Consider the following 16,811-nt stretch of genomic DNA (forward strand, 5'->3'; position numbering starts at 1 on the left):
GTCCTCCCAACATCAGCTTGCTGCTACTTCCTTGGAGGTGGTTGCATGGCAGGATTGCTGCTGGGTAATCCGGTGCAACCATGTGGCCTTAGTTTCTCTGCTGCCCCACCCCATCCAGGTAAGTAGCAGCAATGACCGTGTCAGGAGGGTGGCTCTGAATGTGCTGCTACTACTGGGCCATCAAGCTGACTGTCAGCTTGCATCTCCTTGCTCCAACATTGCCCATTCTTGGTAGAGAGATGCTTTAATAAACATGGAAGGGCACAGTCCACTGTAAGTTCTCTGTATGCGTCTGTGAAATAATAAACTTTGCCTAGCAACAAAGGGAAGCAGCATTATACAGAATCAGACTACTGGTCCATCTAGCCCAGTACTGTCTACAGGGTCTGGCAGCAGTACTCCAGGGGTTCAGGCTTGTCCTCAGCATCATCATTTTTAATTTGTACACTGTCTTTCTATCTTACAATACTCAAGGCAGTTTACAAGCTGAAGAAACAAAAAATGTACATCTTATAACAATCAAATGCAATACAAAAATGTGATAATAAAACATAACTTTAAAATAGGCAACCTACATCAAAAAAGTAACATTCAACAATCATTAGAATAGTATAAAATAATAATATCAACATATAAAAGTTAAACAGAAATCCACTCAACAGTTACAATAAATAATATCTAAACTATAATCAATAAAACAACGGCAAGCCACATAAAATAATACAATACACATTAAGAAGCAGAGACTAGAGGGTAGAGCAAGGCAGGTGGAAGGAGGCCTTGCCTGATAGAGTCTCTCCCCTCACAGTTCTTCCTCCAGGACCAGCTCCCTTATGAGGACTCCTAGGGCTGGAAGGTGGGGCAAGGCAGGTGGAAAGAGGCCTTGCTTGATGGAGACTCTCCCCTCCTACACGGAGATGCCAGGAATTGAATCTGGGACCTTTTTGCATGCAAAGCAGGTGCCCTACCACTAAGCAACAGTCCTGACCTAACAAAAAGTTTAAACATATCAGCCCTATAATGAAAGCAGGTGAAATATCAGATGTATATTGTGTCCATCCACCTCAGCATTTTCTACACTGATTGGTAGCAGCACTCCAGGACTTCAGCCCTACCTAGAGATGCCAAGGCTTGAACCTGAGACATTCTGCATGTAAAGCACTCTGCCATTGAGCCATGGCCCTTCCCTTCCCCCCTTTCCCTTTTAAAAGCAAAAAAGCAACCAGTTCTAGCAAGTTTCGTATTTCTCCATTATTGCATTATTGGTAGGGTTTTGCCCTGAAAGGCAGCATATAAATTCTGAAATAAACAAATGAATAAAAATGTCTGATCCTTTGCTAGATCAGGCCTAACCATGGCAAAATTCAGTTCCAAGTGTTCCCTGCCAAATCCTCAAGCATGTTGCCAATTCTTCCTTTAAAAAGGTGGCGCACAGAGGCAGCCGAGCCTCGAAAGAGTTAAGCAGAAAGCCAAAGACTCGGATTTCTCCCACTAACACTCAGAAGTCCCCCCATCTAAGCAGAGCTGGCACTCGGAGAAAGTTTCACAAATCCAGAGGCTGAAAGGGCTGCCTTCCGTTTGTCAGGGGGAGGAAGGCAAATCCTAGTTAAGTGAGGAAACAGAACCCTTCCCTCTGCCTCATCCGCTGCCTCCGCCGAGCTGCCTGCTCAGTTTCCAGCAGCAGACATTATGAAAATAAAATGAAAATTAATTTTGGTCAACCCTCAAGTAATTTATGACACATTCCAGCTGGTGGGAACTTGGCTCTTGCCAGCAACGCACAAACCCTGGGTGCATGCCGCCGCCACGAAACACAACACCGCAAAAGCACACCTGATCTATGAGGGGCAAAGAGTCCACCCTTCTCTTTTTAAAAGAAGAAGCAGGCCCAAATGGGCCTTTTGCAGTGAGCAGTTTCTGCCACTTCTCTTGTGGCCAGGAAAGGGGGAGGGGTTGATGATCACAGAATCATGAAATTATAGAGCTGGAAGGGTCCTTAAAGTCATCAAGCCCAACCCTGCTCCTCTGCACAAGATTTGCAGTGACAGCCTCACTGACACATGGCAGGCAAACATTTTTATCCTGTCCTTTATAGAGAGCTCCAGTCTGCAGACATGGCCCCTTGCCCCTTTTTTCCTCACAACAATCCTGTCAGGTGGGTTCAGCTTAACAGCTGGCCCAACATCAGCCAGGCAGGTTTGTGGCTCAGTGAGGGTTTGTGCCCAGGTCTCCCCACTCCCGGCTTGACAATTCTAACTGCTAGGTCACACTGTCAAGCAAGGAGATAAAAACAGAGGTGAACCAGTAAGAGCAAAGTAAAAACATCTGGAATTTACAACACTGGGGAGGTGAGGGAGACAAAATAAACAAAATTTAACTGACCATTTATCTCCTTCAGGGTCTTCTTATTGGTATGTTTAAGGCACAGATTGCTTGACCTGTGTTTAAACTGCTTTCTGGGGCCTCTGAATCGCAGTGTTCCCATCTACTCCTCGGCCCACATAAAAGGACAGATGCCAAGTGACTAGTCAGGAGGATCCCTCTGCCCCAGGATGCCTCCCCCCTTCCCCGCCAGCCTGGTGGGAGGGAGGGAAGGATGATGAGTACTACAACAGTGGTTGAGCAAGACTTTCTTTCTTTCTTTCTTTCTTTCTTTCTTTCTTTCTTTCTTTCTTTCTTTCTGCTCTGTAGCTCACAATTCAAAAGATATCTATAAAACCACACTTCTCAGCACTCTGTGCGCAGCAAATGGAAAGTCGCTTAAAGGGGGATCCCGCGTTGAAGTGGCAGGGCCCTGTTTCCCTGGTCAAGGAGAAGTGCAGCAGCAGAGAATGGTGCGACCACAGCAAGTTCACTGTTGCACAGTGTTGCAATGAGCAAAGGCAAAACAGGTTCATGGCGGCCCAGTGCCAAAGCCCCCTGTCTGCCTCTCTTCACTATCTTATCTCTCTGAGTGCTCCTCTAGATCCAGAGACGTCTGCAGGAGGAGACGGCTCACAGGATTATGAGCATCCACGCAGGGTCTGGAGGGAAGGTGTCTCCTTGGAAGCACTGCTTCACATTTCACACTTATAGCATTCACATACCAGCTTTTTCTCACTCTCTCCAAAGGACTCATTGTGGTGTGCATGTTTCTCCCCCTCCTCATTTTATCCTCACAACCATCTTATGAGGTAGGTTAGGCTGAGAGGCCATGTCTGGCCCAAGGTCACCCTGGTGAGCTTCATGGCTGAGTGGGGGATCTGAACTCTGGTCTCCCAGGTTCTAGTCTGACACTCTTGACCACTGCACCATCCTGGCTCTACAATACACACCTGGGTGCATACAGGTGGTTGTCAAACATCTTCAGAACTTGACCCAGGAAGGTGCTTTCCAAACCACAGCCCTTGACAATGTCAAGCCAGCATTGGACCAATGCTGAAGTTCAACCCTGGATCATGTAAAGTAAGGAAGATAGTATCCCTGAGCACGTGCAGATCATATTTCCCACGTCCACCCCCCTGCAATCAAACTCCAGATATGTGTCCAACTTGAGAGAGGACAGTCCTTGATCTGAAGGCCACTCCCGTCCAACTTTGGTTTCTAGGATAAAGACTCCTACGAAGGGAGAGTGCTGGGGGCAGGGAGCAAAACTAGAAGTTGCCCATCAACAGGGAGCACCTGGAGAGTGGACTGAGCCAGCACACACAACTCAGCTTCTCATGGTGTTTCCCACCATTTTAAGATGTACAGCATTTCTTACTAAATTAGGGTAAGCATTTCTAAATCTACAGCCATACATTTAAGTTCATATACAGCTTTTGGTTTTGGCTTTTGCAAGTCTGTGCCATATTTTCTCTTCATTTTGAGGATGCATTTCCATTGGGGGTGGTGATGCGTAAGTGGCCACCCTAACCTGGGATGCAATCACGGACTCAAACATTTGTGGAAGGGAGTCAGTCAGTTCAAGAACAGTGGGGGCCTTGGTGGCATCTCCTGATTTAGGAATGAAGCACTATGAGGATCTAAAAGCCAGACCATGTACTGGAAGAGGATGGTGGGACAGATGTTCCTTCAGCATTCCACTCATTGGTGTCCTTACACAGGCTGCTTCTACATGGGCTACCCAGTGGCCCACAAGACTCCCATCAAGTTTCAGAGACCACATTGCAGGCTGTGGCAATCAAAAGGCAGTTCTGGTGTTTGCATGGCATTGAGAGAGGTGCTCTTGGAAAGCTCTCCTTCCACATCAACCCATTCTCTGTTTTGCTTTTTTGCTTTTTACTTTATTTTATTTGAGGTACAGAGGTTGGTACAGACGTGGCCAGGTCATTCACAAGATCGAGTTTGATCTGGGTGAGCCCAGCACAGTGGTTGAAATGCTGGACTAGGACTGGGGAGAGCCAAGATCTCCCCATTTCCGATTTTAAGCTCACTGGGCAACCTTGGGCTAGTGACCTGATGTTTTAGCCTCACCTACCTTGCAGGGTTGTTGTGCAGGTAAAGGGAGGAAAGTGGCACAATCTGTCTCCTTTTGCTCCATGGAGGGAAGGTGAGATAGAAACATAATAAAGTGCAAAGGCACAGCTTTACAGTGCAATACTAGATGTGCCTGCTACTCAGAACAGAAGTGAATCCCACTGAGTTCAAGGGAGCTTACCTCCGGCTGAGTGGGTACAAAAGGTGAATGGGAGAGACTAGTCATGCACAAAGCAATTTGTTCATTTGCCCTGATTGTTTGAATGAAAGAACAAGTTAGAGTGCAATCCTATACACTCTTCCCCAGAAGAAAGCTCTGCTGAACTCCATGGGGCTCACTTCTGAGCAGCCATATATAAGCTTGGACTGTCAATCTACCATTTGTACTGGTAGGTTTGTACACATTTGCAATGACAAGGGTATATTTTATTTGGCTTCTTCTAGAACTGCGAAAAACACAATATGATGGAAACTCATCTCATTGTCACAGTGCTTAGTTCCTAAAAACCACCATGAACAAACAGGTGCTGGCATTCAAACAAGCTAACAGCTTGCTAATCAAAATAATCTCCCTCCAACCCTAGGTTCATGGCAGCCAGCAGTCCCTGTCCACTCTCTGTACATGCTCAGAGGAATTCTCTTAATTGGCACTGTAAAGAAACATGCAGGAATCGAGCATCCTGGATCCTCTCTGCTGCCCCCAAACCAACTCCAGCACTTTAACTGTATTTATGCGCTAAGATATTACACTGCACCTTAAGGTGTGACATAGCCAAAAAGTCACAAATGCCCAACCACAAAAAGAACAAAAGGGCACACAGAATTGCATAAAATATGTATATGCTTATAGGTATGTCTAGATGCAAATTTATAAAGAATTACTATGATTGAAATAGAAACACAATACATCTCACCAGGGTGGGCTGGGCTGGGAAGGCTGTGAGAAGGTGACTAGCTGAGTGCCTGTCTGCCACCCAGGTACCCACTGAAGATGGGGAACGTCAATACTCCCTCCTGCTCTCCCTTCTTGGGGTTCCTTATCTTCAAAGTGGACTTGGACTGGACACAGCCCTTCCAATAGAAGATGCTTTGAAACAGAGGACTGTCCCCTGGCAGCTCTGCAAAGTAGGACCCTATCCCACCTGTGTGATCTAAGGTTACTGATGCATCTTCCCAGGCAAATTATGTGGTTCCTTAAACACAACCAGAAGCCACCAGGAAAAAGGGTTAAAAAGAGAGACACCCATAGAGAAAAAGAAGAGGAGGAACAGCTCAGATCAAATGCAGCTTCTCTGCTCAGCAGATGATCAGATCTATCTTCACTTTTTATTTTTTACAGATGAATCCAAGAGATGGGAAGGGGGAGGGAGAAGAGGAAAGATGAGGTATTAACTCCTCACCTCCCAGCAACCTCACATCCTCAGAGCCACAGGGTGGGGGGAGGAGGGAGGGGTCTCTAAGCATCTCTGAAAACCCCCTTCCTGGTAGACTTCAGCAGCACAAGTCAAGCTCCTCTTGGTGCCATACTCAAGAGCCTGAGCTCCTCCAAGAACCCACACGCTTCTATGGCAAGGGGGCAGATGGAAGGGTTGGTCTACTTTCTTGCAGAGGTCTGAGAGAGATGACACAAATAGCTGGAATATTTCAGGGGTGCGTGAGAGACGCATCCCCTCGCTCTGCTCTTTTAACTCCTACAAAGTCTCCTTCCCTTTTTTTTGCTGGGAGACTGAATGAAAAAGTTCACCAGACTGCACAGAGCAACTCATTTTCCCCCCTTCCTGCCAAAATACTGATGCAACTTTTTTTTATTGCAGAATGCAGAAAGAGAGAGAGAGAGAGGAGGAGGATAATAACAACTGCACCACAATTTGTAAAAATATTACAATGAATAAATAACTCTGAGAGCAAAAGCTGGAAGATCTGAGGACAGAACCCCAAACTTCACATATGGGGGGAGGGAATGAGCTGCAATTTCAGCCCCTACTGTACTCCTCTCTCACACACACATACAACCACACAGAGCATTTCCACTGCACCAGAGACAAAGGGAAGGAGGCTTACCTCATTATAGAGTTGCAGAGTGCTGCAAGGCTGAGCCTTTGGAGGGACTGGCCTGGGAGGGGGAGGCTGGTAGCAGCTCTGGAAAGGCAAAAGCAGGCAGACGGGCAAATCCAGTGAGCGCCTTGCGCTGTGCAGTTGCTTAGTAATCTGCGGAGGAAAAGAGAAATGTTTCATGACTGACCACAGGCACGGAGGGAGCCTCTCCTCGCAGGCAGCGCACGCCTCCTCTCCGCTGCACCAGCCAGTAGCAAACAGAAGTCAAGGCTCCAGGAGGAGAAGGAGGCAGCAGCAGCAGCAGCACCAGGCACAGCCCAGAGAGAAAGAAGGCAGGCAGAGAGAGACAGAGAGTCCAGAAGTGGCAGGGCCAAGGTGTGTGGGAACATCTCACCCTTTGGGAAGGAATGGAAGCGAGGGATGGAAGGCCTCTGTCCAGTCTGGCTCTCACTGTTCCTCATTCTCTCTCCCGCCCCCCAGTTAGTTATCCACACTTCAGCAGCAATTCACGAAGACCTTGCTTGCTTTGATTTTTGAAACCCTCTTGACAATTCATCAGCACGCAAGTGCAAATTTCTGAGAACTGCAGCTGGACTCAACTAGCCCAGCATCTTGTTCTCACCAGGTGCCTTAATAGGAAGCCCAGAAGCAGGACCCAAGCACAACAGCAGCGTTCTGCCTACCTGTGGTTCCCAGCAACTGGGAACAATTCCCAATAAACACACAGCTCTCTGAATATGCATATTTTTGTATGCTGTTTGGACTAAAGTACACATTTTGGCAAGCACCCCCCCCATATAATGCATTTTTGCATGTTATTCTCACCCAAATAGGCATCTCTGTGCACATTTCCATCTAATGCATTCATCTTTAGAACATACATTAGTTGGAGAACTCCAGTAAGACATCAGGAGAAGGGGAAATTTCAAAGGGTAGCCATTTCAGTTCAGTTCTTGGTTTGAGAAGTGCAAATCAGTACTAATTTAAAGTAAAGCAAACAATATGTGTGCAGTTATGCCAAGCAGCTAGTCCTCAAAACAAACACAGCACAAACAACTCTATTTTCTGTGCACAATGAACATTGGTGGCCAACAAAGAATACGTCTGATTAAAAAGCATTCAGTGTTTTGAATAATCAAGTTGCCTTGATTATTTCACTGCAATTTCACCTGTACTATAACTGTCCTAGCATGGAGGATTAATCAGGATTGCACCCCTCCCCCAGGGTTTGGGCACTGTTCCTCTCTTGGCTCAGTAAAGTAGTGTCCTAGTATCTGTTTTGTTTGTTTTTTAATCCAGGATTGAGCCCAGGAATATGAAATGCAATGATAAAGGAAAGTGTCTCTGGGCATATGCAGAATTCATTTCCCATCACTGACGAGTAAACACAGACAATTTCCCATAGACCCAGGATAAGGATGCTCATTTTCCAGGTCACAAGGCAGGTTTCACCTTTAGTGCTTCGCATTTTAAAAGGAGCAATCACCTCTTCTCAATTTACACCAAAATAAAGAAGGTGGGAGGGACAGACACAGGCTGGCCTCCTTTGAACAAACCACACAGTGTGTTTGCCTGGCTGAAACAAAACCCTGCTCTGGGTTTTCCACTGTGAAAAGCAGGAAGAATATTAGCAGACTGAAGGTACCCACTTCCTAGTGGAAGGAGAGATGCTGATCGTTTGAAAACCCCACATGGGGCAATACAAATCTCCATAGGATGCGATCAAATTCCTTCTCAGATGCTAGGTATTTATGTAGCCCCATAAATGCAGACAGTTATTTGCCATCTAATCTTGACAATCAAGTGGAATTTCAATAAAAGTCTTAGACAGGATAAAGAGCCCAGCCAACCAGCTCTTCCAAGGGGAAAGGCTTCCCCTCTGTGTCTATACGTTTATTACCAGAGATAACTGCAATATGATTCGGGGGAGGGTGACGAGGGCTTGGGTTTTGTCGTTTGTAATATCAGGGCTGGGATGACTTTTAGCTTTGTTTGTAATAAAACATGTGTGGTTTCTAATAGCTCACATTTATCTTCTAGTTTAGGCGGCCTCAGAAGCAACCAAACATTGCTGAGTTGTAGTGTCATCCCAACAGGCAACCAAGAAACACACACATTGTGCAAACCCGTCTGTTAAAGGACCCTCACTTCTGACCACTCACTGATCTCTTCCCAAGCCAGCTATACATTAACCCTGCACGTCTTGGCTCAAAGGCTTTTTCTCACTGGAAGCAGTCAGAGGAGGTAAACCAACTGTACTGCTTCAGACTGCTCTTTTATAACAAGAAATACAGAAAGAAATCTCTCTAAGCAGAAGGAGAGGTCAGTACACCAGCTGCAGACATTCCTGGATGACAGGGGCAACTTGGCCTCAGGAACCCATGCTCAGATAAACTCATGGCTACACTACTGCAATGCACTTTATGTGGGGCTACCCTTGAAGAAGGTTTGGAAGCTGCAGCTGGTGCAGAAAGCTGTGGCCAAGCTATGAAGTGGGGCAGCATGCTGGAATTGCATTTCACTTATTCTGAAAGCCCTGCACTGAGCCAAGTTCAAGAAGTGTCTAATATACACTTCCATCTCACCCTGGACCATTCTCTTCAGTATACAGAATTCTTTGTGTATGTATGTGTATGTGTGTGTACACATACACACACTTCACACATAAACACACACTGCACATTGTTAAGACCAGCCAGTGGAACACTTTAACTGTCTAACAAAAAATATTTACATTTTACAGGCATGCTGGGGAGGGGAGAGAGAAGAAAAGCAAGGGGTCTAATCTTAAAACCTCTGTGGAATTTTCCCCAAATTAGGAGGTGCATTTTGACAACCAGTTCTTCTCCCGGTTGTCTGCCAAAGACATTTTTGGCCGCTGCTTCCACCATAAGTGGAAATGCAAATCTTGTGCATTGCTTTTATTTATTACATTTATACCTTGCCTTTCCTCCAAGGAACCAAAGAACTTTTGATTACAATTGCATACATGACTCCCTGCTTCTCTATTTTATCTTCACAAGAGCCCTGTGAAGTAGGTTAGGCTGAGATGGTAGCAGCCCAAGGTCAGGCAATGAGCTTCACTGTGCTGGGGGGGGGTTGAACTTGGGTCTTGTCCAACCTAATCCAACATGCTAGGCACTGCTTTCCACTCCAGTCACTAAACCACCCTGACTCTAAAGGTCTCATGCAGTGTGCATGACGTGCACAGATGGACATGAGCATGACTTTTAAGGTAGACCATTCACTTGGCAATGCACACACTCCTGTCCTCAGCCCAAAGGTAAGAAGATCCACATTGAAGTGGGCTGGAGTCAAGCAGTGTTCACTTAGGGCTTCTCCAGATGGCCGGTTTGTTGATTGCTTGCATAAAATAGGTGGAGGCTAGGCTGTGTCCAGTCTTTATTGAGCTTTCATTCACCCCCTCCCCGCCTTTTCTTTTAAAATTATATTTACTGAAAATCAAAATAGTGTATACAATGTATCCCAAATCACCAAATGCTGTCAATAAATTCAGCCTGAATGAATCTCAAACTTTATATAGCTTGCCTAGATAGGAAGAAAAATAATTGAAAGAGAAATAAAATAACTAATGAAAGATAAAACTGACAAATAAGACTGCTAACATGTTATGTAGGTTTGAGACTGAATTTCAAATCATCACGAAGTAAACATCAATCCATGCCAATTTCCCATTTTGTTCATGGTATTTGCCGTAAATAATAATGGGCTATAAAACCCATAAGGTAATCGTAAATGCTTCAAGATGCTTATATTTGTATGCTATTAGTTAAAGAACTAGTCTTAAGTTTTCTGGTTCAGAAAACTTGTAAAATTATTTGCTTTTAAAACCCATATATAATGGAGTTTGACTTCATTGTATCTTAACTTTATCCCTCGTTTCTTCTCCTTGCTGACAACCTTCCTGGTGCATTCATTGAGCTTTCGTACTGGAATTTTTGTTGTTTGCAGGACAACAAGCAGTCGTCCTAATTTTCTTGACTAGCATTATACATATTTCGAGCCATCATTTGTCCCAGATTTGCATTGTGTTTTCTTGTCACATTTTTAACCACAAATGATCCACTTTAATCCATTTTAATCCCAGTTTAATCCATTTTAATTGTGCAACCCTTAAATTGTGGAATGCACTTGATTCCCTCCTGCAAAAGCCTGGAGGCCACAGTAATGGGCCCTCTCAATCTGGAAGGTATGAGGTGTGCAAACTGAGAGTTCTGCCTTGGGCCTTTTGGGGCTACTACAATGAAGGTACTGTTTGGGCAGGAGCTCTTGGCTGGTGTTAGGTCCCCAGCTTTGCCACCCTTGGGAGCGAACCCTAAGCAGATAAAAATAAAACTGCTGGAGCAAGACTGTATGAGACCAGCGCATAGCACTGCCACCATGCCTTTTGGAGAGGATGCCAAAGCTCACAGCAGATAGATGGTTTCCTCAATGGACACCCCAGTGCTGATGAGCAATGCAAGATCTGTGGCCAAGAATGGGCTTCATTTATTCCAAAAGAAAACGTTTCTGAGCTTTCCCTGTCAACTAGTCCTTGACCCTCCTAAATGGAGACCACAGTGCTTTTCCCCACTTGTGATTCCTAGCAACTGGTATTTAGAGGCATCCTGCCTCCAACTGTGGAGGGAACATCAGAAGAACACCACAGCTGGATCAGACCCAAAGCCTCTCTCTAGTCCAGCATTCTGTTCCCACAGCAGCCAACCAGATTTCTCTTGTGGGGAAGAGACAAGCAGGGACTGAGGGCACTCAGGTGTCCCAACAACTGGTACCCAGAGGTACACTTCAAAGGCAGTGACTCAAAGAGGACATGGAAACCCACAGGTAACCAATGCTGTCATTTCTGCAGGTGTAATGGGGCTTGGCTGACCTACACTAGTCCCTGGTTGGGTAGCAGCATCCTGCACCAGCTGGTTGGGTAGCAGCATCCTGCACCAGCTGTAATGTTTAAACCTTTGTCCCTTGTGGGCAGCCCCACACAGAATGCATTATAGGAGTTCACAACTAGGGCCTCCACAGTAGCCTTGCCAGACTGAGAGGTGGGAGCAACCAGGCAAACTCATCCCCCAGAAATCGCCAAGAAGGGTACCTACACATTTTGCTTCATAACTTTCTTTCTACTTTATCAAACCTTTATTAGGCATTATGGAAATAAAACCTTAAAAGAGAAAATAACATATAAAAGCCTTAAAATATATATAAAAAGGCAGCAGTTTGCTAAATGCATATATATATATACATATAGACATATAGAAAAAGAAAGCTCAACACCTGTGCCATCTGCTAGTTCATCAGTAGCCCCTGTATCTGCCTCTCAGAGGACCTGGCTACTCCAAGTTACAGTAGACTATACTGAGTTAAAAAGGGGAGCAGTCCGCCTTCCTACAACACAGCTTCTTAACAAAAATGGGACCATCATATCAAGTTCTCAGGAGGACTTGCAAAGTTTGACCCAAGACCTGGTGTTTCTTCCTCTCCTCCCTTTCATCCCATACAATCACTGTTCTAAATGATACATTCCATTTTAAATCCACATTTAAATAAAAAATAATATGCACAAAGCAAAGCTGGAGCTGGATTAAATAAAAATAAAAATGTCTTGCTCTCTTTCCACCACCTGATAAGCAGCAGCCAGATTCCCTCCAATGGAGAGCCCTTTTGCACAGCCCTTGAGAGCAAATACAGCAACAGCATCTCTTCCCAGCTTCTCATAGACATTCAATCTGGGAATCCTGTTAATGAAAGGAAAACAGTGCGAGGCTGAGGAGCAGAGGCCTGGGGTGTGGTAATTTAAGAAGGCCAGGCTGGCGGCATGAATGGAAGCTTTCACTGTGGTCCAGAGAAAGCCGGTGGCACACAAGCTTGTGGAATTCAAAGACTCCTGTACATCCAAACCGGGCAGCAGAATCCATTAACACTCCAGGAATAAGGAGACAGAACTTTCCTTTAATTAGCAGGCTCAGCCTCTCGTGGTGGGGGGGGGGGCAGGCCACACTCCTCTCAGCACCCGCAAGCAGACAGTGCTGTCATGGGAGATGAAAGGGTGCAGCACTGATATCTGTTGACAAGTTGACAAAAATGTTGACAAATTGGAAAGGAGTTGTATGGGGGGCGGGACTACGAAAATGATTATTGAAGGCTGAGTCGGGGGGGGGGGGAATGCTAAAGGAAAAGGAGGAATCACTTTGCCCTGGAAGAAGGTTAAGGAGGAGGTGGATGCAGGACAGTTTTCAGATCTTTGGGAAGGACCCCAGGAAGACAATCTGCATGCATTGCCCACCTCTCTTCCACCGAAAATCCAACACTGGAAAGGTTGCATATGAATCATGCTTAGGGGTCAATTTGCCCCCTCCCCCCTTTATGTGTGCTTTGCTCTCTGTGAGGGAGTCCCTTGCCATTTACCCCTGCTTCTTTTGTCAACAGCTGTCCTGCACATACAACTGTATTGGGTCCTTAGAAAGGAACTTGGAAAACTACCTTGGGAAACAAGCCAGACCGCTTGTCAATTGAGCTCAGTATTGTCTGCACTGACTGAAAGCAGCTCTCCAGGGTTTCAGGCAGCGGATAATCCAAGTCAAACCAGGGACTGAACCTGGGATGTTCTGGATGCAAGGCAGATGCTCTACCACTGAGCTACTATCTGTGGCATTTGTATGCCTCTTTCCACTGTTTGCAGTTCTTCTACTCCAGGGGTCAGCAAACTTTTTCAGTAGGGGGTAGGTCCACTGTCCCTCAGACCTTGTGGGGGGGCTGGACTATATTTTTTGGGGGGATGCCCCACAAATAACCCAGAGATGTATTTTAAATAAAAAGACACATTCTACTCGTGTAAAAACACGGTGATTCCCAGGCCATCCACAGGCCAGATTTAGAAGCCAATTGGGCTGGATACGGCGGCCGGGCCTTAGTTTGCCTACCCATGCTCTACTCTTTATGTCTGTGTCACAGCACTCCTTACAACAGCTTTGTGAGGTTGACTGGCATTATTTTACCCACCTAAAGATGTTGAGGCCAAGGTGAGACTCCAGGCAGGAGACTTGCCAGATCACAGCTCATGTACAACCCTATCTGCTTAAGGAAGACCTTTCTACTTATTAAAGAGATGCACAGTGCTGTAATGGCTAGGGCATCAGACTAGAATTGAGGAGACCCATTCAAATCTGCACTCAGCCAAATTATGTTCTTTATGTGACTTTGGTCACTTTTTAACATACCTTGCAGGGTTGTTGTGAGGACAGAAATTGGTAGGAGGGGTGAAGTGTCTCAGAGGACGTTGTCCTGAGTGTCTCAGAGGAAAGGCAAAATGTAAACGCAAGATTCTGTCAAATACCATCAGTACCATCCACTATTGCCACATATCAAGATACATCCAGACATGGAATATTGAGGTTGACCAGCATATGTTTGGGAATCACAAGAATTTCCAGAAAATATTAGGAGAATATCCATCTTATGAATTTGCAATTGGCGAATCAGAGAAGCCTTTCAGGGAGCAATTCCATTTCAGCAGTCCGCACAGATGTCTCCAGCCTGTCCATTTCAAGCAGAGTCATTCCTCCTTCCATTGGAATGAATGAGGAAAAATCAGAGCTGTATGTGACTGTCTGAACATTCAAAGTTCCCTTATGATATACATACAAGACTTATGTAAGGATGGTCCTATCAAGAGACAGAGTGAGGCAGCCGTCTCATGCAGCAGGGACAGAGAGGCAGAGAAAGATCGTGTCCTGCACCCCCTAAGATAGCCTCCTGCCCTCAGGTGCAGTCTCCTCCTTGCTACCATCACTGCAATCCATCCGCTTTCCCTCTGCCTCTGGCCCCAATCCACACAACTACCCACCCAGGAGAGTGAAAGATAAGGGGATAAAAATGCTCCCTTTCTTCACTCTGGTCCCTGGGTGGGAGGTGAATAGGCAGCAACTGCATGCAGAAGATCTCAGGTTCAATCCCCAACAGCATCTCCAAGTAGGATTGGGGGAAATGTCTGCCAGTCAGTGTGGCCAATACTGAGCTCAAAGGACCAGTGGTCTGACTAAGCACGATGCAGTTTCCTAGGTAGCAGCAGCATAAGGGCTTGGGGGATCTGGAGTCAGTGGTGGGCCCCTGAAGTGCCTGGCAGTACCAATCAGTGGTGATGGCTCAGTCTTGGGACCTACTTCAATGCAAAGTAGGTGCTCTGCCGCCAAGCTACACTCATATCATCAGGCAAGCATGTCTATATTTAAGACAATTTTTTTCAAAATTCAGCATTTGCTTGCAACATTTCTCAAGATCTGACAATCTGATGGTGAAGAACTGGGTGAAATATGCATCTCTATTCCTTTGATGAAGAGGAAAAGCTCCCCCATTTCTAAACGGGCAAAGCCAAACTATTCTCCATCTTCCTCCCCCTCCCCCCTCCTATAATTCTGTCTCCAAGGGATAACTTAACAGTTACTTTCCTGCCAGTTCCGTCCAGCTGATTTAACAGCCTCCTTAGCAAGCAGCCTCTCTGCTTCTCAATGCCAGCCTCTACGTATACTGTGCTGTTAAAACAACTGACTCATTATGCCCCTTGGTCACATTGTGAACAAGTCATTCTCTTAGCCATGCCTGTCCGTGTGCACCTTTTATATATATATAAACAACACACACATATTTTTCACCCTTTTCCTTTCTATATATACTTCAGACGCACTTTGGCCCCCAACTGAGACATGAATAGCTACAGTGTACCGGATAGACTTTTACAGTTGCTCTCAAAATGCCTGCAGGAAATGAGGTGTGTGGAGGAAGGAATAAAGATCCCTTCAGTGTCTCCCTCTCTCTGATTTTTACACATTATTATTATTATTATTATTATTATTATTATTATTATTATTTCTTAGTACACTTGTACAGTACAGAAATAAATTGTAAGCCACCCAATGTTGTCATTGCAGTGCAGGCAAAATTGACTTCTTCCTGTTTTGCATTTCAGAGGAAAATGATTCCTGGAAAATCGGTAGCATCACCACTGTCCCAAAGCTAGGCTGAAAACATTACCTGATTAGTTGGAAGGGATGGAGGGGAAATTTGATTCAGTGTGCATTTAAAGTCAACTCTATCAAATCTATACTTTGCTATGCTAACCGATACACAGCCATTCTTTGAAATTTGCCCTTATTCAGATTTTGAAAAAACAAAACAAAAACCACACAAATTGCTGCAAAATGGAGAGCACTGGACTTAAGAATAGAAAAATAAGAAATGGAGAGAACTTAAACTGACAGAACCTTCCACCGCTGTTAGTTGGTCCATTTCATTCATTCATCACACCTTCAAAATGAACAATTAAAATCTGAAGGATGGTTTGTTGTTGTTGGGAAGATGAATATTAGTGAGCCCAGGGGGAGTGTTGATTCTATTGTAAAAGTATTGAGGTTCTGACATAGGGTGTGATTAGCACAAATAATACTTATTCAGTACAGTGGTACCTTGGTTCCCAAACTCAATCCATTCTGGAAGTCTGTTCAACTTACAAAATGTTCGCAAACAGGAACACTTACTTCCGGGTTTGCGGTGTTCGGGAGACGATTTGTTCTGGAACCAACGTACCACTGTAGTGGCATTCATCCTAGTGGCTCAGGGCAGCATCCTGTTCCACATCAGCACCCATATTTTTGAGTTAATAAGTACTATTTCCACTGCTATTATTTAGTGGTCTTTTTTCTTTTAAAAATGTAAACTAAAAGCAACTTAAGCAAACATTAAAAACAAATGTAGAAACAACCTAAAATGCTCACTAATCACATGTATGAAAGAGCAGATCCAACTCAACTCAACCCACTCCACTGAAAAAGAAACAGAAAGTTAAGGTCCAAAGGCCTAGGTGTATAAATATGATTTTGCCAGGTGCCTAAAAACAGAAAGTAACAGTGCCAGGTGAGCCTCCCTGAGGACAGCATGCCACAAACGGGGAACCACTACTGGGAAGGTCTGTTCTTGTGTTGCCACCCTCTGCAGCTCCTTTGGAGGGAGCGCACACAGAAAGAGCCCAGGTGACCAATGCAGTATTCTGATGCTTTTGATCACAAACTTGTGCCAGTGCAATGGATGCTTCCTTGGTTCTGCTTGCTGTGGATGAGATGGTGACTAAAGCTGCCAATGTGAACTCCACCTTCCCACTTTGTGTGGGTCACACTCCTCCTCCATTCACATCTGACTTGCGTAATGACCTTTCTATATATATAAATACCCTTTTTTATTGCATTTACAAAAACATTATCTTACACCACTTTTTCCCTGTAGATAACAAT

General features: G+C 45.1%; 1 protein-coding gene across 8 annotated transcripts in view; it reads right to left on the reverse strand.

Annotated features, from left to right (window-relative positions):
- The window catches only part of ZNF469 (zinc finger protein 469), a 270,551-nt gene that overhangs the window by 64,717 nt on the left and 189,023 nt on the right, over positions 1–16,811 (reverse strand). For all 8 annotated transcript variants that reach the window (XM_081872030.1, XM_081872033.1, XM_081872028.1 and 5 more), the window contains one exon: positions 6,520–6,666. The gene's annotated coding sequence lies outside the window, so the exon portion shown is untranslated. The remainder of the gene's footprint in view (positions 1–6,519; positions 6,667–16,811) is intronic.

The sequence above is a fragment of the Podarcis erhardii genome (assembly GCF_964252035.2).
Source record: "Podarcis erhardii genome assembly, chromosome: 7".
Taxonomy (NCBI): Eukaryota; Metazoa; Chordata; class Lepidosauria; order Squamata; family Lacertidae; genus Podarcis; species Podarcis erhardii.